The following is a 25,737-nucleotide window of genomic DNA, read 5'->3' on the forward strand; positions in this document are numbered from 1 at the left end:
ACACCAGTTCAGACATGGCTATATGCAAATCAGGCTGACCCTGTGCCTCATGGGAACAGTCCAGCCCGAACTGCCAAGCCATGCCTTCCCTGGACCGGAAACAAGCTACCGAGGACCGGTTTCTGGCATTACAGCCGTCTTCAGCCCGGCTTGCTTGAATCCAGTGTCAAAGTAAGCAAGGGACTCACATCTGAGCATACCCTGCCACACTTATGGCGGCCAAAAGCGGTACAAAAGGGGGTGGTGATGGACGGAGCATCTGAACCAATCAGACACTCACACCCAGCCAAAAGATCTGGGTTTGATCCATCACCGTTCTTTAGCCCACTCTGCCACCCCAGTTCAGACATGGCTATATGCAAATCAGTCTGACCCTGTGCCTCATGGGAACAGTCCAGCCCGAACTGCCAAGCCATGCCTTCCCTGGACCGGAAACAAGCTTCCGAGGACCGGTTTCTGGCATTACAGCCGTCTTCAGCCCGGCTTGCTTGAATCCAGTGGGAAAGTAAGCAAAGGGCTCACGTCTGAGCATACCCTGCCACACTTATGGCGGCCAAAAGCGGTACAAAAGGGGGTGGTGATGGACGGAGCATCTGAACCAATCAAACACTCACACCCAGTCAAAAGATCTGGGTTTGATCCATCACCGTTCTTTAGCCCACTCTACCACCCCAGTTCAGACATGGCTATATGCAAATCAGTCTGACCCTGTGCCTCATGGGAACAGTCCAGCCCGAACTGCCAAGCCATGCCTTCCCTGGACCGGAAACAAGCTTCCGAGGACCGGTTTCTGGCATTACAGCTGTCTTCAGCCCGGCTTGCTTGAATCCAGTGGCAAAGTAAGCAAGGGACTCACGTCTGAGCATACCCTGCCACACTTATGGCGGCCAAAAGCGGTACAAAAGGGGGTGGTGATGGACGGAGCATCTGAACCAATCAGACACTCACACCCAGTCAAAAGATTTGGGTTTGATCCATCACTGTTCTTTAGCCCACTCTGCCACCCCAGTTCAGACATGGCTATATTCAAATCAGTCTGACCCTGTGCCTCATGGGAACAGTCCAACCCGAACTGCCAAGCCATGCCTTCCCTGGACCGGAAACAAGCTTCCGAGGACCGGTTTCTGGCATTGCAGCCATCTTCAGCCCGGCTTGCTTGAATCCAGTGGGAAAGTAAGCAAAGGACTCACGTCTGAGCATACCCTGCCACACTTATGGCGGCCAAAAGCGGTACAAAAAGGGGTGCTGATGGACGGAGAATGTGAACCAATCAAACGCTCACACCCAGTCAAAAGATCTGGGTTTGATCCATCACCGTTCTTTAGCCCACTCTGCCACCCCAGTTCAGACATGGCTATATGCAAATCAGTCTGACCCTGTGCCTCATGGGAACAGTCCAGCCCGAACTGCCAAGCCATGCCTTCCCTGGACCGGAAACAAGCTTCCGAGGACCGGTTTCTGGCATTGCAGCCGTCTTCAGCCCGGCTTGCTTGAATCCAGTGGGAAAGTAAGCAAAGGACTCACGTCTGAGCATACCCTGCCACACTTATGGCGGCCAAAAGCGGTACAAAAGGGGGTGGTGATGGACGGAGAATCTGAACCAATCAAACGCTCACACCCAGTCAAAGATCTGGGTTTGATCCATCACCGTTCTTTAGCCCACTCTGCCACCCCAGTTCAGACATGGCTATATGCAAATCAGTCTGACCCTGTGCCTCATGGGAACAGTCTAGCCCGAACTGCCAAGACATGCCTTCCCTGGACCGGAAACAAGCTTCCGAGGACCGGTTTCTGGCATTACAGCCGTCTTCAGCCCAGCTTGCTTGAATCCAGTGGGAAAGTAAGCAATGGACTCACGTCTGAGCATACCCTGCCACACTTATGGCGGCCAAAAGCGGTACAAAAGGGGGTGGTGATGGACGGAGCATCTGAACCAATCAAACACTCACACCCAGTCAAAAGATCTGGGTTTGATCCATCACCGTTCTTTAGCCCACTCTGCCACCCCAGTTCAGACATGGCTATATGCTAATCAGTCTGACCCTGTGCCTCATGGGAACAGTCCAGCCCGAACTGCCAAGCCATGCCTTCCCTGGACAGGAAACAAGCTTCCGAGGACCGGTTTCTGGCATTACAGCCGTCTTCAGCCCGGCTTGCTTGAATCCAGTGGCAAAGTAAGCAAGGGACTCACGTCTGAGCATATCCTGCCACACTTATGGCGGCCAAAAGCGGTACAAAAGGGGGTGGTGATGGACAGAGCATCTGAACCAATGAAACACTCACACCCAGTCAAAAGATCTGGGTTTGATCCATCACCGTTCTTTAGCCCACTCTGCCACACCAGTTCAGACATGGCTATATGCAAATCAGGCTGACCCTGTGCCTCATGGGAACAGTCCAGCCCGAACTGCCAAGCCATGCCTTCCCTGGACCGGAAACAAGCTACCGAGGACCGGTTTCTGGCATTACAGCCGTCTTCAGCCCGGCTTGCTTGAATCCAGTGTCAAAGTAAGCAAGGGACTCACATCTGAGCATACCCTGCCACACTTATGGCGGCCAAAAGCGGTACAAAAGGGGGTGGTGATGGACGGAGCATCTGAACCAATCAAACACTCACACCCAGTCAAAAGATCTGGGTTTGATCCATCACCGCTCTTTAGCCCACTCTGCCACCCCAGTTCAGACATGGCTATATGCAAATCAGTCTGACCTTGTGCCTCATGGGAACATTCCAGCCCGAACTGCCAAGCCATGCCTTCCCTGGACCGGAAACAAGCTTCCGAGGACCGGTTTCTGGCATTACAGCCGTCTTCAGCCCGGCTTGCTTGAATCCAGTGGCAAAGTAAGCAAGGAACTCAAGTCTGAGCATACCCTGCCACACTTATGGCGGCCAAAAGCGGTACAAAAGGGGGTGGTGATGGACGGAGTATCTGAACCAATCAGACACTCACACCCAGTCAAAAGATCTGGGTTTGATCCATCACCGTTCTTTAGCCCACTCTGCCACCCCAGTTCAGACATGGCTATATGCAAATCAGTCTGACCCTGTGCCTCATGGGAACAGTCCAGCCCGAACTGCCAAGCCATGCCTTCCCTGGACCGGAAACAAGCTTCCGAGGACCGGTTTCTGGCATTACAGCCGTCTTCAGCCCGGCTTGCTTGAATCCAGTGGGAAAGTAAGCAAAGGACTCACGTCTGAGCATACCCTGCCACACTTATGGCGGCCAAAAGCGGTACAAAAGGGGGTGGTGATGGACGGAGCATCTGAACCAATCAAACACTCACACCCAGTCAAAAGATCTGGGTTTGATCCATCACCGTTCCTTAGCCCACTCTGCCACACCAGTTCAGACATGGCTATATGCAAATCAGTCTGACCCTGTGCCTCATGGGAACATTCCAGCCCGAACTGCCAAGCCATGCCTTCCCTGGACCGGAAACAAGCTTCCGAGGACCGGTTTCTGGCATTACAGCCGTCTTCAGCCCGGCTTGCTTGAATCCAGTGGCAAAGTAAGCAAGGAACTCAAGTCTGAGCATACCCTGCCACACTTATGGCGGCCAAAAGCGGTACAAAAGGGGGTGGTGATGGACGGAGTATCTGAACCAATCAGACACTCACACCCAGTCAAAAGATCTGGGTTTGATCCATCACCGTTCTTTAGCCCACTCTGCCACCCCAGTTCAGACATGGCTATATGCAAATCAGTCTGACCCTGTGCCTCATGGGAACAGTCCAGCCCGAACTGCCAAGCCATGCCTTCCCTGGACCGGAAACAAGCTTCCGAGGACCGGTTTCTGGCATTACAGCCGTCTTCAGCCCGGCTTGCTTGAATCCAGTGGGAAAGTAAGCAAAGGACTCACGTCTGAGCATACCCTGCCACACTTATGGCGGCCAAAAGCGGTACAAAAGGGGGTGGTGATGGACAGAGCATCTGAACCAATCAAACACTCACACCCAGTCAAAAGATCTGGGTTTGATCCATCACCGTTCTTTAGCCCACTCTGCCACCCCAGTTCAGACATGGCTATATGCAAATCAGTCTGACCCTGTGCCTCATGGGAACAGTCCAGCCCGAACTGCCAAGCCATGCCTTCCCTGGACCGGAAACAAGCTTCCGAGGACCGGTTTCTGGCATTACAGCTGTCTTCAGCCCGGCTTGCTTGAATCCAGTGGCAAAGTAAGCAAGGGACTCACGTCTGAGCATACCCTGCCACACTTATGGCGGCCAAAAGCGGTACAAAAGGGGGTGGTGATGGACGGAGCATCTGAACCAATCAGACACTCACACCCAGTCAAAAGATTTGGGTTTGATCCATCACCGTTCTTTAGCCCACTCTGCCACCCCAGTTCAGACATGGCTATATTCAAATCAGTCTGACCCTGTGCCTCATGGGAACAGTCCAACCCGAACTGCCAAGCCATGCCTTCCCTGGACCGGAAACAAGCTTCCGAGGACCGGTTTCTGGCATTGCAGCCGTCTTCAGCCCGGCTTGCTTGAATCCAGTGGGAAAGTAAGCAAAGGATTCACGTCTGAGCATACCCTGCCACACTTATGGCGGCCAAAAGCGGTACAAAAAGGGGTGGTGATGGACGGAGAATCTAAACCAATCAAACGCTCACACCCAGTCAAAAGATCTGGGTTTGATCCATCACCGTTCTTTAGCCCACTCTGCCACCCCAGTTCAGACATGGCTATATGCAAATCAGTCTGACCCTGTGCCTCATGGGAACAGTCCAGCCCGAACTGCCAAGCCATGCCTTCCCTGGACCGGAAACAAGCTTCCGAGGACCGGTTTCTGGCATTGCAGCCGTCTTCAGCCCGGCTTGCTTGAATCCAGTGGGAAAGTAAGCAAAGGACTCACGTCTGAGCATACCCTGCCACACTTATGGCGGCCAAAAGCGGTACAAAAGGGGGTGGTGATGGACGGAGAATCTGAACCAATCAAACGCTCACACCCAGTCAAAGAACTGGGTTTGATCCATCACCGTTCTTTAGCCCACTCTGCCACCCCAGTTCAGACATGGCGATATGCAAATCAGTCTGACCCTGTGCCTCATGGGAACAGTCTAGCCCGAACTGCCAAGCCATGCCTTCCCTGGACCGGAAACAAGCTTCCGAGGACCGGTTTCTGGCATTACAGCCGTCTTCAGCCCGGCTTGCTTGAATCCAGTGTGAAAGTAAGCAAGGGACTCACGTCTCAGCATACCTTGCCACACTTATGGCGGCCAAAAGCGGTACAAAAGGGGGTGGTGATGGACGGAGCATCTGAACCAATCAAACACTCACACCCAGTCAAAAGATCTGGGTTTGATCCATCACCGTTCTTTAGCCCACTCTGCCACCCCAGTTCAGACATGGCTATATGCAAATCAGTCTGACCCTGTGCCTCATGGGAACAGTCCAGCCCGAACTGCCAAGCCATGCCTTCCCTGGACAGGAAACAAGCTTCCGAGGACCGGTTTCTGGCATTACAGCCGTCTTCAGCCCGGCTTGCTTGAATCCAGTGGCAAAGTAAGCAAGGGACTCACGTCTGAGCATATCCTGCCACACTTATGGCGGCCAAAAGCGGTACAAAAGGGGGTGGTGATGGACAGAGCATCTGAACCAATCAAACACTCACACCCAGTCAAAAGATCTGGGTTTGATCCATCACCGTTCTTTAGCCCACTCTGCCACACCAGTTCAGACATGGCTATATGCAAATCAGGCTGACCCTGTGCCTCATGGGAACAGTCCAGCCCGAACTGCCAAGCCATGCCTTCCCTGGACCGGAAACAAGCTACCGAGGACCGGTTTCTGGCATTACAGCCGTCTTCAGCCCGGCTTGCTTGAATCCAGTGTCAAAGTAAGCAAGGGACTCACATCTGAGCATACCCTGCCACACTTATGGCGGCCGAAAGCGGTACAAAAGGGGGTGGTGATGGACGGAGCATCTGAACCAATCAAACACTCACACCCAGTCAAAAGTTCTGGGTTTGATCCATCACCGCTCTTTAGCCCACTCTGCCACCCCAGTTCAGACATGGCTATATGCAAATCAGTCTGACCTTGTGCCTCATGGGAACATTCCAGCCCGAACTGCCAAGCCATGCCTTCCCTGGACCGGAAACAAGCTTCCGAGGACCGGTTTCTGGCATTACAGCTGTCTTCAGCCCGGCTTGCTTGAATCCAGTGGCAAAGTAAGCAAGGGACTCACGTCTGAGCATACCCTGCCACACTTATGGTGGCCAAAAGCGGTACAAAAGGGGGTGGTGATGGACGGAGCATCTGAACCAATCAGACACTCACACCCAGTCAAAAGATTTGGGTTTGATCCATCACCGTTCTTTAGCCCACTCTGCCACCCCAGTTCAGACATGGCTATATTCAAATCAGTCTGACCCTGTGCCTCATGGGAACAGTCCAACCCGAACTGCCAAGCCATGCCTTCCCTGGACCGGAAACAAGCTTCCGAGGACCGGTTTCTGGCATTGCAGCCATCTTCAGCCCGGCTTGCTTGAATCCAGTGGGAAAGTAAGCAAAGGACTCACGTCTGAGCATACCCTGCCACACTTATGGCGGCCAAAAGCGGTACAAAAAGGGGTGGTGATGGACGGAGAATCTGAACCAATCAAACGCTCACACCCAGTCAAAAGATCTGGGTTTGATCCATCACCGTTCTTTAGCCCACTCTGCCACCCCAGTTCAGACATGGCTATATGCAAATCAGTCTGACCCTGTGCCTCATGGGAACAGTCCAGCCCGAACTGCCAAGCCATGCCTTCCCTGGACCGGAAACAAGCTTCCGAGGACCGGTTTCTGGCATTGCAGCCGTCTTCAGCCCGGCTTTCTTGAATCCAGTGGGAAAGTAAGCAAAGGACTCACGTCTGAGCATACCCTGCCACACTTATGGCGGCCAAAAGCGGTACAAAAGGGGGTGGTGATGGACGGAGAATCTGAACCAATCAAACGCTCACACCATGCAAAGATCTGGGTTTGATCCATCACCGTTCTTTAGCCCACTCTGCCACCCCAGTTCAGACATGGCTATATGCAAATCAGTCTGACCCTGTGCCTCATGGGAACAGTCTAGCCCGAACTGCCAAGCCATGCCTTCCCTGGACCGGAAACAAGCTTCCGAGGACCGGTTTCTGGCATTACAGCCGTCTTCAGCCCGGCTTGCTTGAATCCAGTGTGAAAGTAAGCAAGGGACTCACGTCTCAGGATACCTTGCCACACTTATGGCGGCCAAAAGCGGTACAAAAGGGGGTGGTGATGGACGGAGCATCTGAACCAATCAAACACTCACACCCAGTCAAAAGATCTGGGTTTGATCCATCACCGTTCTTTAGCCCACTCTGCCACCCCAGTTCAGACATGGCTATATGCAAATCAGTCTGACCCTGTGCCTCATGGGAACAGTCCAGCCCGAACTGCCAAGCCATGCCTTCGATGGACAGGAAACAAGCTTCCGAGGACCGGTTTCTGGCATTACAGCCGTCTTCAGCCCGGCTTGCTTGAATCCAGTGGCAAAGTAAGCAAGGGACTCACGTCTGAGCATATCCTGCCACACTTATGGCGGCCAAAAGCGGTACAAAAGGGGGTGGTGATGGACAGAGCATCTGAACCAATCAAACACTCACACCCAGTCAAAAGATCTGGGTTTGATCCATCACCGTTCTGTAGCCCACTCTGCCACACCAGTTCAGACATGGCTATATGCAAATCAGGCTGACCCTGTGCCTCATGGGAACAGTCCAGCCGAACTGCCAAGCCATGCCTTCCCTGGACCGGAAACAAGCTTCCGAGGACCTGTTTCTGGCATCACAGCCGTCTTCAGCCCGGCTTGCTTGAATCCAGTGGCAAAGTAAGCAAGGGACTCACGTCTGAGCATATCCTGCCACACTTATGGCGGCCAAAAGCGGTACAAAAGGGGGTGGTGATGGACGGAGCATCTGAACCAATCAGACACTCACACCCAGTCAAAAGATCTGGGTTTGATCCATCACCGTTCTTTAGCCCACTCTGCCACCCCAGTTCAGACATGGCTATATGCAAATCAGTCTGACCCTGTGCCTCATGGGAACAGTCCAGCCCGAACTGCCAAGCCATGCCTTCCCTGGACCCGAAACAAGCTTCCGAGGACCGGTTTCTGGCATTACAGCCGTCTTCAGCCCGGCTTGCTTGAATCCAGTGGGAAAGTAAGCAATGGACTCACGTCTGAGCATACCCTGCCACACTTATGGCGGCCAAAAGCGGTACAAAAGGGGGTGGTGATGGACGGAGCATCTGAACCAATCAAACACTCACACCCAGTCAAAAGATCTGGGTTTGATCCATCACCGTTCTTTAGCCCACTCTGCCACCCCAGTTCAGACATGGCTATATGCAAATCAGTCTGACCCTGTGCCTCATGGGAACAGTCCAGCCCGAACTGCCAAGCCATGCCTTCCCTGGACCGGAAACAAGCTTCCGAGGACCGGTTTCTGGCATTACAGCCGTCTTCAGCCCGGCTTGCTTGAATCCAGTGGCAAAGTAAGCAAGGGACTCACGTCTGAGCATACCCTGCCACACTTATGGGGGCCAAAAGCGGTACAAAAGGGGGTGGTGATGGACGGAGCACCTGAACCAATCAGACACTCACACCCAGTCAAAAGATTTGGGTTTGATCCATCACCGTTCTTTAGCCCACTCTGCCACCCCAGTTCAGACATGGCTATATTCAAATCAGTCTGACCCTGTGCCTCATGGGAACAGTCCAGCCCGAACTGCCAAGCCATGCCTTCCCTGGACCGGAAACAAGCTTCCGAGGACCGGTTTCTGGCATTGCAGCCGTCTTCAGCCCGGCTTGCTTGAATCCAGTGGGAAAGTAAGCAAAGGACTCACGTCTGAGCATACCCTGCCACACTTATGGCGGCCAAAAGCGGTACAAAAGGGGGTGGTGATGGACGGAGAATCTGAACCAATCAAACGCTCACACCCAGTCAAAAGATCTGGGTTTGATCCATCACCGTTCTTTAGCCCACTCTGCCATCCCAGTTCAGACATGGCTATATGCAAATCAGTCTGACCCTGTGCCTCATGGGAACAGTCCAGCCCGAACTGCCAAGCCATGCCTTCCCTGGACCGGAAACAAGCTTCTGAGGACCGGTTTCTGGCATTACAGCCGTCTTCAGCCCGGCTTGCTTGAATCCAGTGGCAAAGTAAGCAAGGGACTCACGTCTGAGCATACCCTGCCACACTTATGGGGGCCAAAAGCGGTACAAAAGGGGGTGGTGATGGACGGAGCATCTGAACCAATCAGACACTCACACCCAGTCAAAAGATTTGGGTTTGATCCATCACCGTTCTTTAGCCCACTCTGCCACCCCAGTTCAGACATGGCTATATTCAAATCAGTCTGACCCTGTGCCTCATGGGAACAGTCCAGCCCGAACTGCCAAGCCATGCCTTCCCTGGACCGGAAACAAGCTTCCGAGGACCGGTTTCTGGCATTGCAGCCGTCTTCAGCCCGGCTTGCTTGAATCCAGTGGGAAAGTAAGCAAAGGACTCACGTCTGAGCATACCCTGCCACACTTATGGCGGCCAAAAGCGGTACAAAAGGGGGTGGTGATGGACGGAGAATCTGAACCAATCAAACGCTCACACCCAGTCAAAAGATCTGGGTTTGATCCATCACCGTTCTTTAGCCCACTCTGCCACCCCAGTTCAGACATGGCTATATGCAAATCAGTCTGACCCTGTGCCTCATGGGAACAGTCCAGCCCGAACTGCCAAGCCATGCCTTCCCTGGACCGGAAACAAGCTTCCGAGGACCGGTTTCTGGCATTGCAGCCGTCTTCAGCCCGGCTTGCTTGAATCCAGTGGGAAAGTAAGCAAAGAACTCACGTCTGAGCATACTCTGCCACACTTATGGCGGCCAAAAGCGGTAGAAAAAGGGGGTGTTGATGGACGGAGAATCTGAACCAATCAAACGCTCACACCCAGTCAAAGATCTGGGTTTGATCCATCACCGTTCTTTAGCCCACTCTGCCACCCCAGTTCAGACATGGCTATATGCAAATCAGTCTGACCCTGTGCCTCATGGGAACAGTCTAGCCCGAACTGCCAAGCCATGCCTTCCCTGGACCGGAAACAAGCTTCCGAGGACCGGTTTCTGGCATTACAGCCGTCTTCAGCCCGGCTTGCTTGAATCCAGTGGGAAAGTAAGCAAAGGACTCACGTCTGAGCATACCCTGCCACACTTATGGCGGCCAAAAGCGGTACAAAAGGGGGTGGTGATGGACGGAGAATCTGAACCAATCAAACACTCACACCCAGTCAAAGATCTGGGTTTGATCCATCACCGTTCTTTAGCCCACTCTGCCACCCCAGTTCAGACATGGCTATATGCAAATCAGTCTGACCCTGTGCCTCATGGGAACAGTATAGCCCGAACTGCCAAGCCATGCCTTCCCTGGACCGGAAACAAGCTTCCGAGGACCGGTTTCTGGCATTACAGCCGTCTTCAGCCCGGCTTGCTTGAATCCAGTGTGAAAGTAAGCAAGGGACTCACGTCTCAGCATACCTTGCCACACTTATGGCGGCCAAAAGCGGTACAAAAGGGGGTGGTGATGGACGGAGCATCTGAACCAATCAAACACTCACACCCAGTCAAAAGATCTGGGTTTGATCCATCACCGTTCTTTAGCCCACTCTGCCACCCCAGTTCAGACATGGCTATATGCAAATCAGTCTGACCCTGTGCCTCATGGGAACAGTCCAGCCCAAACTGCCAAGCCATGCCTTCCCTGGACAGGAAACAAGCTTCCGAGGACCGGTTTCTGGCATTACAGCCGTCTTCAGCCCGGCTTGCTTGAATCCAGTGGCAAAGTAAGCAAGGGACTCACGTCTGAGCATATCCTGCCACACTTATGGCGGCCAAAAGCGGTACAAAAGGGGGTGGTGATGGACAGAGCATCTGAACCAATCAAACACTCACACCCAGTCAAAAGATCTGGGTTTGATCCATCACCGTTCTGTAGCCCACTCTGCCACACCAGTTCAGACATGGCTATATGCAAATCAGGCTGACCCTGTGCCTCATGGGAACAGTCCAGCCGAACTGCCAAGCCATGCCTTCCCTGGACCGGAAACAAGCTTCCGAGGACCGATTTCTGGCATTACAGCCGTCTTCAGCCCGGCTTGCTTGAATCCAGTGGCAAAGTAAGCAAGGAACTCAAGTCTGAGCATACCCTGCCACACTTATGGCGGCCAAAAGCGGTACAAAAGGGGTGGTGATGGACGGAGCATCTGAACCAATCAGACACTCACACCCAGTCAAAAGATCTGGGTTTGATCCATCACCGTTCTTTAGCCCACTCTGCCACCCCAGTTCAGACATGGCTATATGCAAATCAGTCTGACCCTGTGCCTCATGGGAACAGTCCAGCCCGAACTGCCAAGCCATGCCTTCCCTGGACCGGAAACAAGCTTCCGAGGACCGGTTTCTGGCATTACAGCCGTCTTCAGCCCGGCTTGCTTGAATCCAGTGGGAAAGTAAGCAAAGGACTCACGTCTGAGCATACCCTGCCACACTTATGGCGGCCAAAAGCGGTACAAAAGGGGGTGGTGATGGACGGAGCATCTGAACCAATCAAACACTCACAACCAGTCAAAAGATCTGGGTTTGATCCATCACCGTTCTTTAGCCCACTCTACCACCCCAGTTCAGACATGGCTATATGCAAATCAGTCTGACCCTGTGCCTCATGGGAACAGTCCAGCCCGAACTGCCAAGCCATGCCTTCCCTGGACCGGAAACAAGCTTCCGAGGACCGGTTTCTGGCATTACAGCTGTCTTCAGCCCGGCTTGCTTGAATCCAGTGGCAAAGTAAGCAAGGGACTCACGTCTGAGCATACCCTGCCACACTTATGGTGGCCAAAAGCGGTACAAAAGGGGGTGGTGATGGACGGAGCATCTGAACCAATCAGACACTCACACCCAGTCAAAAGATTTGGGTTTGATCCATCACCGTTCTTTAGCCCACTCTGCCACCCCAGTTCAGACATGGCTATATTCAAATCAGTCTGACCCTGTGCCTCATGGGAACAGTCCAACCCGAACTGCCAAGCCATGCCTTCCCTGGACCGGAAACAAGCTTCCGAGGACCGGTTTCTGGCATTGCAGCCATCTTCAGCCCGGCTTGCTTGAATCCAGTGGGAAAGTAAGCAAAGGACTCACGTCTGAGCATACCCTGCCACACTTATGGCGGCCAAAAGCGGTACAAAAAGGGGTGGTGATGGACGGAGAATCTGAACCAATCAAACGCTCACACCCAGTCAAAAGATCTGGGTTTGATCCATCACCGTTCTTTAGCCCACTCTGCCACCCCAGTTCAGACATGGCTATATGCAAATCAGTCTGACCCTGTGCCTCATGGGAACAGTCCAGCCCGAACTGCCAAGCCATGCCTTCCCTGGACCGGAAACAAGCTTCCGAGGACCGGTTTCTGGCATTGCAGCCGTCTTCAGCCCGGCTTGCTTGAATCCAGTGGGAAAGTAAGCAAAGGACTCACGTCTGAGCATACCCTGCCACACTTATGGCGGCCAAAAGCGGTACAAAAGGGGGTGGTGATGGACGGAGAATCTGAACCAATCAAACGCTCACACCCAGTCAAAGATCTGGGTTTGATCCATCACCGTTCTTTAGCCCACTCTGCCACCCCAGTTCAGACATGGCTATATGCAAATCAGTCTGACCCTGTGCCTCATGGGAACAGTCTAGCCCGAACTGCCAAGCCATGCCTTCCCTGGACCGGAAACAAGCTTCCGAGGACCGGTTTCTGGCATTACAGCCGTCTTCAGCCCGGCTTGCTTGAATCCAGTGTGAAAGTAAGCAAGGGACTCACGTCTCAGGATACCTTGCCACACTTATGGCGGCCAAAAGCGGTACAAAAGGGGGTGGTGATGGACGGAGCATCTGAACCAATCAAACACTCACACCCAGTCAAAAGATCTGGGTTTGATCCATCACCGTTCTTTAGCCCACTCTGCCACCCCAGTTCAGACATGGCTATATGCAAATCAGTCTGACCCTGTGCCTCATGGGAACAGTCCAGCCCGAACTGCCAAGCCATGCCTTCGATGGACAGGAAACAAGCTTCCGAGGACCGGTTTCTGGCATTACAGCCGTCTTCAGCCCGGCTTGCTTGAATCCAGTGGCAAAGTAAGCAAGGGACTCACGTCTGAGCATATCCTGCCACACTTATGGCGGCCAAAAGCGGTACAAAAGGGGGTGGTGATGGACAGAGCATCTGAACCAATCAAACACTCACACCCAGTCAAAAGATCTGGGTTTGATCCATCACCGTTCTTTAGCCCACTCTGCCACCCCAGTTCAGACATGGCTATATGCAAATCAGTCTGACCCTGTGCCTCATGGGAACAGTCCAGCCCGAACTGCCAAGCCATGCCTTCCCTGGACCGGAAACAAGCTTCCGAGGACCGGTTTCTGGCATTACAGCCGTCTTCAGCCCGGCTTGCTTGAATCCAGTGGCAAAGTAAGCAAGGGACTCACGTCTGAGCATACCCTGCCACACTTATGGCGGCCAAAAGCGGTACAAAAGGGGGTGGTGATGGACGGAGAATCTGAACCAATCAAACGCTCACACCCAGTCAAAAGATCTGGGTTTGATCCATCACCGTTCTTTAGCCCACTCTGCCACCCCAGTTCAGACATGGCTATATGCAAATCAGTCTGACCCTGTGCCTCATGGGAACAGTCTAGCCCGAACTGCCAAGCCATGCCTTCCCTGGACCGGAAACAAGCTTCCGAGGACCGGTTTCTGGCATTACAGCCGTCTTCAGCCTGGCTTGCTTGAATCCAGTGGGAAAGTAAGCAAAGGACTCACGTCTGAGCATACCCTGCCACACTTATGGCGGCCAAAAGCGGTACAAAAGGGGGTGGTGATGGACGGAGAATCTGAACCAATCAAACACTCACACCCAGTCAAAGATCTGGGTTTGATCCATCACCGTTCTTTAGCCCACTCTGCCACCCCAGTTCAGACATGGCTATATGCAAATCAGTCTGACCCTGTGCCTCATGGGAACAGTATAGCCCGAACTGCCAAGCCATGCCTTCCCTGGACCGGAAACAAGCTTCCGAGGACCGGTTTCTGGCATTACAGCCGTCTTCAGCCCGGCTTGCTTGAATCCAGTGTGAAAGTAAGCAAGGGACTCACGTCTCAGCATACCTTGCCACACTTATGGCGGCCAAAAGCGGTACAAAAGGGGGTGGTGATGGACGGAGCATCTGAACCAATCAAACACTCACACCCAGTCAAAAGATCTGGGTTTGATCCATCACCGTTCTTTAGCCCACTCTGCCACCCCAGTTCAGACATGGCTATATGCAAATCAGTCTGACCCTGTGCCTCATGGGAACAGTCCAGCCCAAACTGCCAAGCCATGCCTTCCCTGGACAGGAAACAAGCTTCCGAGGACCGGTTTCTGGCATTACAGCCGTCTTCAGCCCGGCTTGCTTGAATCCAGTGGCAAAGTAAGCAAGGGACTCACGTCTGAGCATATCCTGCCACACTTATGGCGGCCAAAAGCGGTACAAAAGGGGGTGGTGATGGACAGAGCATCTGAACCAATCAAACACTCACACCCAGTCAAAAGATCTGGGTTTGATCCATCACCGTTCTGTAGCCCACTCTGCCACACCAGTTCAGACATGGCTATATGCAAATCAGGCTGACCCTGTGCCTCATGGGAACAGTCCAGCCGAACTGCCAAGCCATGCCTTCCCTGGACCGGAAACAAGCTTCCGAGGACCGATTTCTGGCATTACAGCCGTCTTCAGCCCGGCTTGCTTGAATCCAGTGGCAAAGTAAGCAAGGAACTCAAGTCTGAGCATACCCTGCCACACTTATGGCGGCCAAAAGCGGTACAAAAGGGGTGGTGATGGACGGAGCATCTGAACCAATCAGACACTCACACCCAGTCAAAAGATCTGGGTTTGATCCATCACCGTTCTTTAGCCCACTCTGCCACCCCAGTTCAGACATGGCTATATGCAAATCAGTCTGACCCTGTGCCTCATGGGAACAGTCCAGCCCGAACTGCCAAGCCATGCCTTCCCTGGACCGGAAACAAGCTTCCGAGGACCGGTTTCTGGCATTACAGCCGTCTTCAGCCCGGCTTGCTTGAATCCAGTGGGAAAGTAAGCAAAGGACTCACGTCTGAGCATACCCTGCCACACTTATGGCGGCCAAAAGCGGTACAAAAGGGGGTGGTGATGGACGGAGCATCTGAACCAATCAAACACTCACAACCAGTCAAAAGATCTGGGTTTGATCCATCACCGTTCTTTAGCCCACTCTACCACCCCAGTTCAGACATGGCTATATGCAAATCAGTCTGACCCTGTGCCTCATGGGAACAGTCCAGCCCGAACTGCCAAGCCATGCCTTCCCTGGACCGGAAACAAGCTTCCGAGGACCGGTTTCTGGCATTACAGCTGTCTTCAGCCCGGCTTGCTTGAATCCAGTGGCAAAGTAAGCAAGGGACTCACGTCTGAGCATACCCTGCCACACTTATGGTGGCCAAAAGCGGTACAAAAGGGGGTGGTGATGGACGGAGCATCTGAACCAATCAGACACTCACACCCAGTCAAAAGATTTGGGTTTGATCCATCACCGTTCTTTAGCCCACTCTGCCACCCCAGTTCAGACATGGCTATATTCAAATCAGTCTGACCCTGTGCCTCATGGGAACAGTCCAACCCGAACTGCCAAGCCATGCCTTCCCTGGACCGGAAACAAGCTTCCGAGGACCGGTTTCTGGCATTGCAGCCATCTTCAGCCCGGCTTGCTTGAATCCAGTGGGAAAGTAAGCAAAGGACTCACGTCTGAGCATACCCTGCCACACTTATGGCGGCCAAAAGCGGTACAAAAAGGGGTGGTGATGGACGGAGAATCTGAACCAATCAAACGCTCACACCCAGTCAAAAGATCTGGGTTTGATCCATCACCGTTCTTTAGCCCACTCTGCCACCCCAGTTCAGACATGGCTATATGCAAATCAGACTGACCCTGTGCCTCATGGGAACAGTCCAGCCCGAACTGCCAAGCCATGCCTTCCCTGGACCGGAAACAAGCTTCCGAGGACCGGTTTCTGGCATTGCAGCCGTCTTCAGCCCGGCTTGCTTGAATCCAGTGGGAAAGTAAGCAAAGGACTCACGTCTGAGCATACCCTGCCACACTTATGGCGGCCAAAAGCGGTACAAAAGGGGGTGGTGATGGACGGAGAATCTGAACCAATCAAACGCTCACACCCAGTCAAAGATCTGGGTTTGATCCATCACCGTTCTTTAGCCCACTCTGCCACCCCAGTTCAGACATGGCTATATGCAAATCAGTCTGACCCTGTGCCTCATGGGAACAGTCTAGCCCGAACTGCCAAGCCATGCCTTCCCTGGACCGGAAACAAGCTTCCGAGGACCGGTTTCTGGCATTACAGCCGTCTTCAGCCCGGCTTGCTTGAATCCAGTGTGAAAGTAAGCAAGGGACTCACGTCTCAGGATACCTTGCCACACTTATGGCGGCCAAAAGCGGTACAAAAGGGGGTGGTGATGGACGGAGCATCTGAACCAATCAAACACTCACACCCAGTCAAAAGATCTGGGTTTGATCCATCACCGTTCTTTAGCCCACTCTGCCACCCCAGTTCAGACATGGCTATATGCAAATCAGTCTGACCCTGTGCCTCATGGGAACAGTCCAGCCCGAACTGCCAAGCCATGCCTTCGATGGACAGGAAACAAGCTTCCGAGGACCGGTTTCTGGCATTACAGCCGTCTTCAGCCCGGCTTGCTTGAATCCAGTGGCAAAGTAAGCAAGGGACTCACGTCTGAGCATATCCTGCCACACTTATGGCGGCCAAAAGCGGTACAAAAGGGGGTGGTGATGGACAGAGCATCTGAACCAATCAAACACTCACACCCAGTCAAAAGATCTGGGTTTGATCCATCACCGTTCTGTAGCCCACTCTGCCACACCAGTTCAGACATGGCTATATGCAAATCAGGCTGACCCTGTGCCTCATGGGAACAGTCCAGCCGAACTGCCAAGCCATGCCTTCCCTGGACCGGAAACAAGCTTCCGAGGACCTGTTTCTGGCATCACAGCCGTCTTCAGCCCGGCTTGCTTGAATCCAGTGGCAAAGTAAGCAAGGGACTCACGTCTGAGCATATCCTGCCACACTTATGGCGGCCAAAAGCGGTACAAAAGGGGGTGGTGATGGACGGAGCATCTGAACCAATCAGACACTCACACCCAGTCAAAAGATCTGGGTTTGATCCATCACCGTTCTTTAGCCCACTCTGCCACCCCAGTTCAGACATGGCTATATGCAAATCAGTCTGACCCTGTGCCTCATGGGAACAGTCCAGCCCGAACTGCCAAGCCATGCCTTCCCTGGACCCGAAACAAGCTTCCGAGGACCGGTTTCTGGCATTACAGCCGTCTTCAGCCCGGCTTGCTTGAATCCAGTGGGAAAGTAAGCAATGGACTCACGTCTGAGCATACCCTGCCACACTTATGGCGGCCAAAAGCGGTACAAAAGGGGGTGGTGATGGACGGAGCATCTGAACCAATCAAACACTCACACCCAGTCAAAAGATCTGGGTTTGATCCATCACCGTTCTTTAGCCCACTCTGCCACCCCAGTTCAGACATGGCTATATGCAAATCAGTCTGACCCTGTGCCTCATGGGAACAGTCCAGCCCGAACTGCCAAGCCATGCCTTCCCTGGACCGGAAACAAGCTTCCGAGGACCGGTTTCTGGCATTACAGCCGTCTTCAGCCCGGCTTGCTTGAATCCAGTGGCAAAGTAAGCAAGGGACTCACGTCTGAGCATACCCTGCCACACTTATGGGGGCCAAAAGCGGTACAAAAGGGGGTGGTGATGGACGGAGCATCTGAACCAATCAGACACTCACACCCAGTCAAAAGATTTGGGTTTGATCCATCACCGTTCTTTAGCCCACTCTGCCACCCCAGTTCAGACATGGCTATATTCAAATCAGTCTGACCCTGTGCCTCATGGGAACAGTCCAGCCCGAACTGCCAAGCCATGCCTTCCCTGGACCGGAAACAAGCTTCCGAGGACCGGTTTCTGGCATTGCAGCCGTCTTCAGCCCGGCTTGCTTGAATCCAGTGGGAAAGTAAGCAAAGGACTCACGTCTGAGCATACCCTGCCACACTTATGGCGGCCAAAAGCGGTACAAAAGGGGGTGGTGATGGACGGAGAATCTGAACCAATCAAACGCTCACACCCAGTCAAAAGATCTGGGTTTGATCCATCACCGTTCTTTAGCCCACTCTGCCACCCCAGTTCAGACATGGCTATATGCAAATCAGTCTGACCCTGTGCCTCATGGGAACAGTCCAGCTCGAACTGCCAAGCCATGCCTTCCCTGGACCGGAAACAAGCTTCCGAGGACCGGTTTCTGGCATTACAGCCGTCTTCAGCCCGGCTTGCTTGAATCCAGTGGCAAAGTAAGCAAGGGACTCACGTCTGAGCATACCCTGCCACACTTATGGGGGCCAAAAGCGGTACAAAAGGGGGTGGTGATGGACGGAGCATCTGAACCAATCAGACACTCACACCCAGTCAAAAGATTTGGGTTTGATCCATCACCGTTCTTTAGCCCACTCTGCCACCCCAGTTCAGACATGGCTATATTCAAATCAGTCTGACCCTGTGCCTCATGGGAACAGTCCAGCCCGAACTGCCAAGCCATGCCTTCCCTGGACCGGAAACAAGCTTCCGAGGACCGGTTTCTGGCATTGCAGCCGTCTTCAGCCCGGCTTGCTTGAATCCAGTGGGAAAGTAAGCAAAGGACTCACGTCTGAGCATACCCTGCCACACTTATGGCGGCCAAAAGCGGTACAAAAGGGGGTGGTGATGGACGGAGAATCTGAACCAATCAAACGCTCACACCCAGTCAAAAGATCTGGGTTTGATCCATCACCGTTCTTTAGCCCACTCTGCCACCCCAGTTCAGACATGGCTATATGCAAATCAGTCTGACCCTGTGCCTCATGGGAACAGTCCAGCCCGAACTGCCAAGCCATGCCTTCCCTGGACCGGAAACAAGCTTCCGAGGACCGGTTTCTGGCATTGCAGCCGTCTTCAGCCCGGCTTGCTTGAATCCAGTGGGAAAGTAAGCAAAGAACTCACGTCTGAGCATACTCTGCCACACTTATGGCGGCCAAAAGCGGTACAAAAGGGGGTGTTGATGGACGGAGAATCTGAACCAATCAAACGCTCACACCCAGTCAAAGATCTGGGTTTGATCCATCACCGTTCTTTAGCCCACTCTGCCACCCCAGTTCAGACATGGCTATATGCAAATCAGTCTGACCCTGTGCCTCATGGGAACAGTCTAGCCCGAACTGCCAAGCCATGCCTTCCCTGGACCGGAAACAAGCTTCCGAGGACCGGTTTCTGGCATTACAGCCATCTTCAGCCCGGCTTGCTTGAATCCAGTGGGAAAGTAAGCAAAGGACTCACGTCTGAGCATACCCTGCCACACTTATGGCGGCCAAAAGCGGTACAAAAGGGGGTGGTGATGGACGGAGAATCTGAACCAATCAAACACTCACACCCAGTCAAAGATCTGGGTTTGATCCATCACCGTTCTTTAGCCCACTCTGCCACCCCAGTTCAGACATGGCTATATGCAAATCAGTCTGACCCTGTGCCTCATGGGAACAGTATAGCCCGAACTGCCAAGCCATGCCTTCCCTGGACCGGAAACAAGCTTCCGAGGACCGGTTTCTGGCATTACAGCCGTCTTCAGCCCGGCTTGCTTGAATCCAGTGTGAAAGTAAGCAAGGGACTCACGTCTCAGCATACCTTGCCACACTTATGGCGGCCAAAAGCGGTACAAAAGGGGGTGGTGATGGACGGAGCATCTGAACCAATCAAACACTCACACCCAGTCAAAAGATCTGGGTTTGATCCATCACCGTTCTTTAGCCCACTCTGCCACCCCAGTTCAGACATGGCTATATGCAAATCAGTCTGACCCTGTGCCTCATGGGAACAGTCCAGCCCGAACTGCCAAGCCATGCCTTCCCTGGACAGGAAACAAGCTTCCGAGGACCGGTTTCTGGCATTACAGCCGTCTTCAGCCCGGCTTGCTTGAATCCAGTGGCAAAGTAAGCAAGGGACTCACGTCTGAGCATATCCTGCCACACTTATGGCGGCCAAAAGCGGTACAAAAGGGGGTGGTGATGGACAGAGCATCTGAACCAATCAAACACTCACACCCAGTCAAAAGATCTGGGTTTGATCCATCACCGTTCTGTAGCCCACTCTGCCACACCAGTTCAGACATGGCTATATGCAAATCAGGCTGACCCTGTGCCTCATGGGAACAGTCCAGCCGAACTGCCAAGCCATGCCTTCCCTGGACCGGAAACAAGCTTCCGAGGACCTGTTTCTGGCATTACAGCCGTCTTCAGCCCGGCTTGCTTGAATCCAGTGGCAAAGTAAGCAAGGGACTCACGTCTGAGCATATCCTGCCACACTTATGGCGGCCAAAAGCGGTACAAAAGGGGGTGGTGATGGACGGAGCATCTGAACCAATCAGACACTCACACCCAGTCAAAAGATCTGGGTTTGATCCATCACCGTTCTTTAGCCCACTCTGCCACCCCAGTTCAGACATGGCTATATGCAAATCAGTCTGACCCTGTGCCTCATGGGAACAGTCCAGCCCGAACTGCCAAGCCATGCCTTCCCTGGACCGGAAACAAGCTTCCGAGGACCGGTTTCTGGCATTACAGCCGTCTTCAGCCCGGCTTGCTTGAATCCAGTGGGAAAGTAAGCAATGGACTCACGTCTGAGCATACCCTGCCACACTTATGGCGGCCAAAAGCGGTACAAAAGGGGGTGGTGATGGACGGAGCATCTGAACCAATCAAACACTCACACCCAGTCAAAAGATCTGGGTTTGATCCATCACCGTTCTTTAGCCCACTCTGCCACCCCAGTTCAGACATGGCTATATGCAAATCAGTCTGACCCTGTGCCTCATGGGAACAGTCCAGCCCGAACTGCCAAGCCATGCCTTCCCTGGACCGGAAACAAGCTTCCGAGGACCGGTTTCTGGCATTACAGCCGTCTTCAGCCCGGCTTGCTTGAATCCAGTGGCAAAGTAAGCAAGGGACTCACGTCTGAGCATACCCTGCCACACTTATGGGGGCCAAAAGCGGTACAAAAGGGGGTGGTGATGGACGGAGCATCTGAACCAATCAGACACTCACACCCAGTCAAAAGATTTGGGTTTGATCCATCACCGTTCTTTAGCCCACTCTGCCACCCCAGTTCAGACATGGCTATATTCAAATCAGTCTGACCCTGTGCCTCATGGGAACAGTCCAGCCCGAACTGCCAAGCCATGCCTTCCCTGGACCGGAAACAAGCTTCCGAGGACCGGTTTCTGGCATTGCAGCCGTCTTCAGCCCGGCTTGCTTGAATCCAGTGGGAAAGTAAGCAAAGGACTCACGTCTGAGCATACCCTGCCACACTTATGGCGGCCAAAAGCGGTACAAAAGGGGGTGGTGATGGACGGAGAATCTGAACCAATCAAACGCTCACACCCAGTCAAAAGATCTGGGTTTGATCCATCACCGTTCTTTAGCCCACTCTGCCACCCCAGTTCAGACATGGCTATATGCAAATCAGTCTGACCCTGTGCCTCATGGGAACAGTCCAGCCCGAACTGCCAAGCCATGCCTTCCCTGGACCGGAAACAAGCTTCCGAGGACCGGTTTCTGGCATTGCAGCCGTCTTCAGCCCGGCTTGCTTGAATCCAGTGGGAAAGTAGGCAAAGAACTCACGTCTGAGCATACCCTGCCACACTTATGGTGGCCAAAAGCGGTACAAAAGGGGGTGTTGATGGACGGAGAATCTGAACCAATCAAACGCTCACACCCAGTCAAAGATCTGGGTTTGATCCATCACCGTTCTTTAGCCCACTCTGCCACCCCAGTTCAGACATGGCTATATGCAAATCAGTCTGACCCTGTGCCTCATTGGAACAGTCTAGCCCGAACTGCCAAGCCATGCCTTCCCTGGACCGGAAACAAGCTTCCGAGGACCGGTTTCTGGCATTACAGCCGTCTTCAGCCCGGCTTGCTTGAATCCAGTGTGAAAGTAAGCAAGGGACTCACGTCTGAGCATACGTTGCCACACTTATGGCGGCCAAAAGCGGTACAAAAGGGGGGGGTGATGGACGGAGCATCTGAACCAATCAAACACTCACACCCAGTCAAAAGATCTGGGTTTGATCCATCACCGTTCTTTAGCCCACTCTGCCAACCCAGTTCAGACATGGCTATATGCAAATCAGTCTGACCCTGTGCCTCATGGGAACAGTCCAGCCCGAACTGCCAAGCCATGCCTTCCCTGGACAGGAAACAAGCTTCCGAGGACCGGTTTCTGGCATTACAGCCGTCTTCAGCCCGGCTTGCTTGAATCCAGTGGCAAAGTAAGCAAGGGACTCACGTCTGAGCATATCCTGCCACACTTATGGCGGCCAAAAGCGGTACAAAAGGGGGTGGTGATGGACGGAGCATCTGAACCAATCAAACACTCACACCCAGTCAAAAGATCTGGGTTTGATCCATCACTGTTCTTTAGCCCACTCTGCCACCCCAGTTCAGACATGGCTATATGCAAATCAGTCTGACTCTGTGCCTCATGGGAACAGTCCAGCCCGAACTGCCAAGCCATGCCTTCCCTGGACCAGAAACAAGCTTCCGAGGACCAGTTTCTGGCATTACAGCCGTCTTCAGCCCGGCTTGCTTGAATCCAGTGGCAAAGTAAGCAAGGGACTCACGTCTGAGCATATCCTGCCACACTTATGGCGGCCAAAAGCGGTACAAAAGGGGGTGGTGATGGACAGAGCATCTGAACCAATCAAACACTCACACCCAGTCAAAAGATCTGGGTTTGATCCATCACTGTTCTTTAGCCCACTCTGCCACCCCAGTTCAGACATGGCTATATGCAAATCAGTCTGACCCTGTGCCTCATGGGAACAGTCCAGCCCGAACTGCCAAGCCATGCCTTCCCTGGACCAGAAACAAGCTTCCGAGGACCAGTTTCTGGCATTACAGCCGTCTTCAGCCTGGCTTGCTTGAATCCAGTGGCAAAGTAAGCAAGGGACTCACGTCTGAGCATACCCTGCCACACTTATGGCGGCCAAAAGCGGTACAAAAGGGGGTGGTGATGGACGGAGCATCTGAACCAATCAAACACTCACACCCAGTCAAAAGATCTGGGTTTCATCCATCACCGTTCTTTAGCCCACTCTGCCACCCCAGTTCAGACATGGCTATATGCAAATCAGTCTGACCCTGTGCCTCATGGGAACAGTCCAGCCCGAACTGCCAAGCCATGCCTTCCCTGGACCGGAAACAAGCTTCCGAGGACCGGTTTCTGGCATTACAGCAGTCTTCAGCCCGGCTTGCTTGAATTCAGTCGCAAAGTAAGCAAGGGACTCACGTCTGAGCATACCCTGCCACACTTATGGCGGCCATAAGCGGTACAAAAGGGGGTGGTGATGGACAGAGCATCTGAACCAATCAAACACTCACACCCAGTCAAAAGATCTGGGTTTGATCCATCACCGTTCTTTAGCCCACTCTGCCACCCCAGTTCAGACATGGCTATATGCAAATCAGTCTGACCCTGTGCCTCATGGGAACAGTCCAGCCCGAACTGCCAAGCCATGCCTTCCCTGGACCAGAAACAAGCTTCCGAGGACTGGTTTCTGGCATTACAGCTGTCTTCAGCCCGGCTTGCTTGAATCCAGTGGCAAAGTAAGCAAGGGACTCACGTCTGAGCATACCCTGCCACACTTATGGCAGCCAAAAGCGGTACAAAAGGGGGTGGTGATGGACGGAGCATCTGAACCAATCAAACACTCACACCCAGTCAAAAGATCTGGGTTTGATCCATCACCGTTCTTTAGCCCACTCTGCCACCCCAGTTCAGACATGGCTATATGCAAATCAGTCTGACCCTGTGCCTCATGGGAACAGTCGAGCCCGAACTGCCAAGCCATGCCTTCCCTGGACCAGAAACAAGCTTCCGAGGACCAGTTTCTGGCATTACAGCCGTCTTCAGCCCGGCTTGCTTGAATCCAGTGGCAAAGTAAGCAAGGGACTCACGTCTGAGCATACCCTGCCACACTTATGGCGGCCAAAAGCGGTACAAAAGGGGGTGGTGATGGACGGAGCATCTGAACCAATCAAACACTCACACCCAGTCAAAAGATCTGGGTTTCATCCATCACCGTTCTTTAGCCCACTCTGCCACCCCAGTTCAGACATGGCTATATGCAAATCAGTCTGACCCTGTGCCTCATGGGAACAGTCCAGCCCGAACTGCCAAGCCATGCCTTCCCTGGACCGGAAACAAGCTTCCGAGGACCGGTTTCTGGCATTACAGCCGTCTTCAGCCCGGCTTGCTTGAATTCAGTCGCAGAGTAAGCAAGGGACTCACGTCTGAGCATACCCTGCCACACTTATGGCGGCCAAAAGCAGTACAAAAGGGGGTGGTGATGGACGGAGCATCTGAACCAATCAAACACTCACACCCAGTCAAAAGATCTGGGTTTGATCCATCACCGTTCTTTAGCCCACTCTGCCACCCCAGTTCAGACATGGCTATATGCAAATCAGTCTGACCCTGTGCCTCATGGGAACAGTCCAGCCCGAACTGCCAAGCCATGCCTTCCCTGGACCAGAAACAAGCTTCCGAGGACCGGTTTCTGGCATTACAGCTGTCTTCAGCCCGGCTTGCTTGAATCCAGTGGCAAAGTAAGCAAGGGACTCACGTCTGAGCATACCCTGCCACACTTATGGCAGCCAAAAGCGGTACAAAAGGGGGTGGTGATGGACGGAGCATCTGAACCAATCAAACACTCACACCCAGTCAAAAGATCTGGGTTTGATCCATCACCGTTCTTTAGCCCACTCTGCCACCCCAGTTCAGACATGGCTATATGCAAATCAGTCTGACCCTGTGCCTCATGGGAACAGTCCAGCCCGAACTGCCAAGCCATGCCTTCCCTGGACCGGAAACAAGCTTCCGAGGACCGGTTTCTGGCATTACAGCCGTCTTCAGCCCGGCTTGCTTGAATCCAGTGGCAAAGTAAGCAAGGGACTCACGTCTGAGCATACCCTGCCACACTTATGGCGGCCAAAAGCGGTACAAAAGGGGGTGGTGATGGACGGAGCATCTTAACCAATTAAACACTCACACCCAGTCAAAAGATCTGGGTTTGATCCATCACCGTTCTTTAGCCCACTCTGCCACCCCAGTTCAGACATGGCTATATGCAAATCAGTCTGACCCTGTGCCTCATGGGAACAGTCCAGCCCGAACTGCCAAGCCATGCCTTCCCTGGACCGGAAACAAGCTTCCGAGGACCGGTTTCTGGCATTACAGCCGTCTTCAGCCCGGCTTGCTTGAATTCAGTCGCAAAGTAAGCAAGGGACTCACGTCTGAGCATACCCTGCCACACTTATGGCGGCCAAAAGCGGTACAAAAGGGGGTGGTGATGGACGGAGCATCTGAACCAATCAAACACTCACACCCAGTCAAAAGATCTGGGTTTGATCCATCACCGTTCTTTAGCCCACTCTGCCACCCCAGTTCAGACATGGCTATATGCAAATCAGTCTG

This window comes from Lissotriton helveticus, chromosome 7 (assembly GCF_964261635.1).
Source record: "Lissotriton helveticus chromosome 7, aLisHel1.1, whole genome shotgun sequence".
NCBI lineage: Eukaryota > Metazoa > Chordata > Amphibia > Caudata > Salamandridae > Lissotriton > Lissotriton helveticus.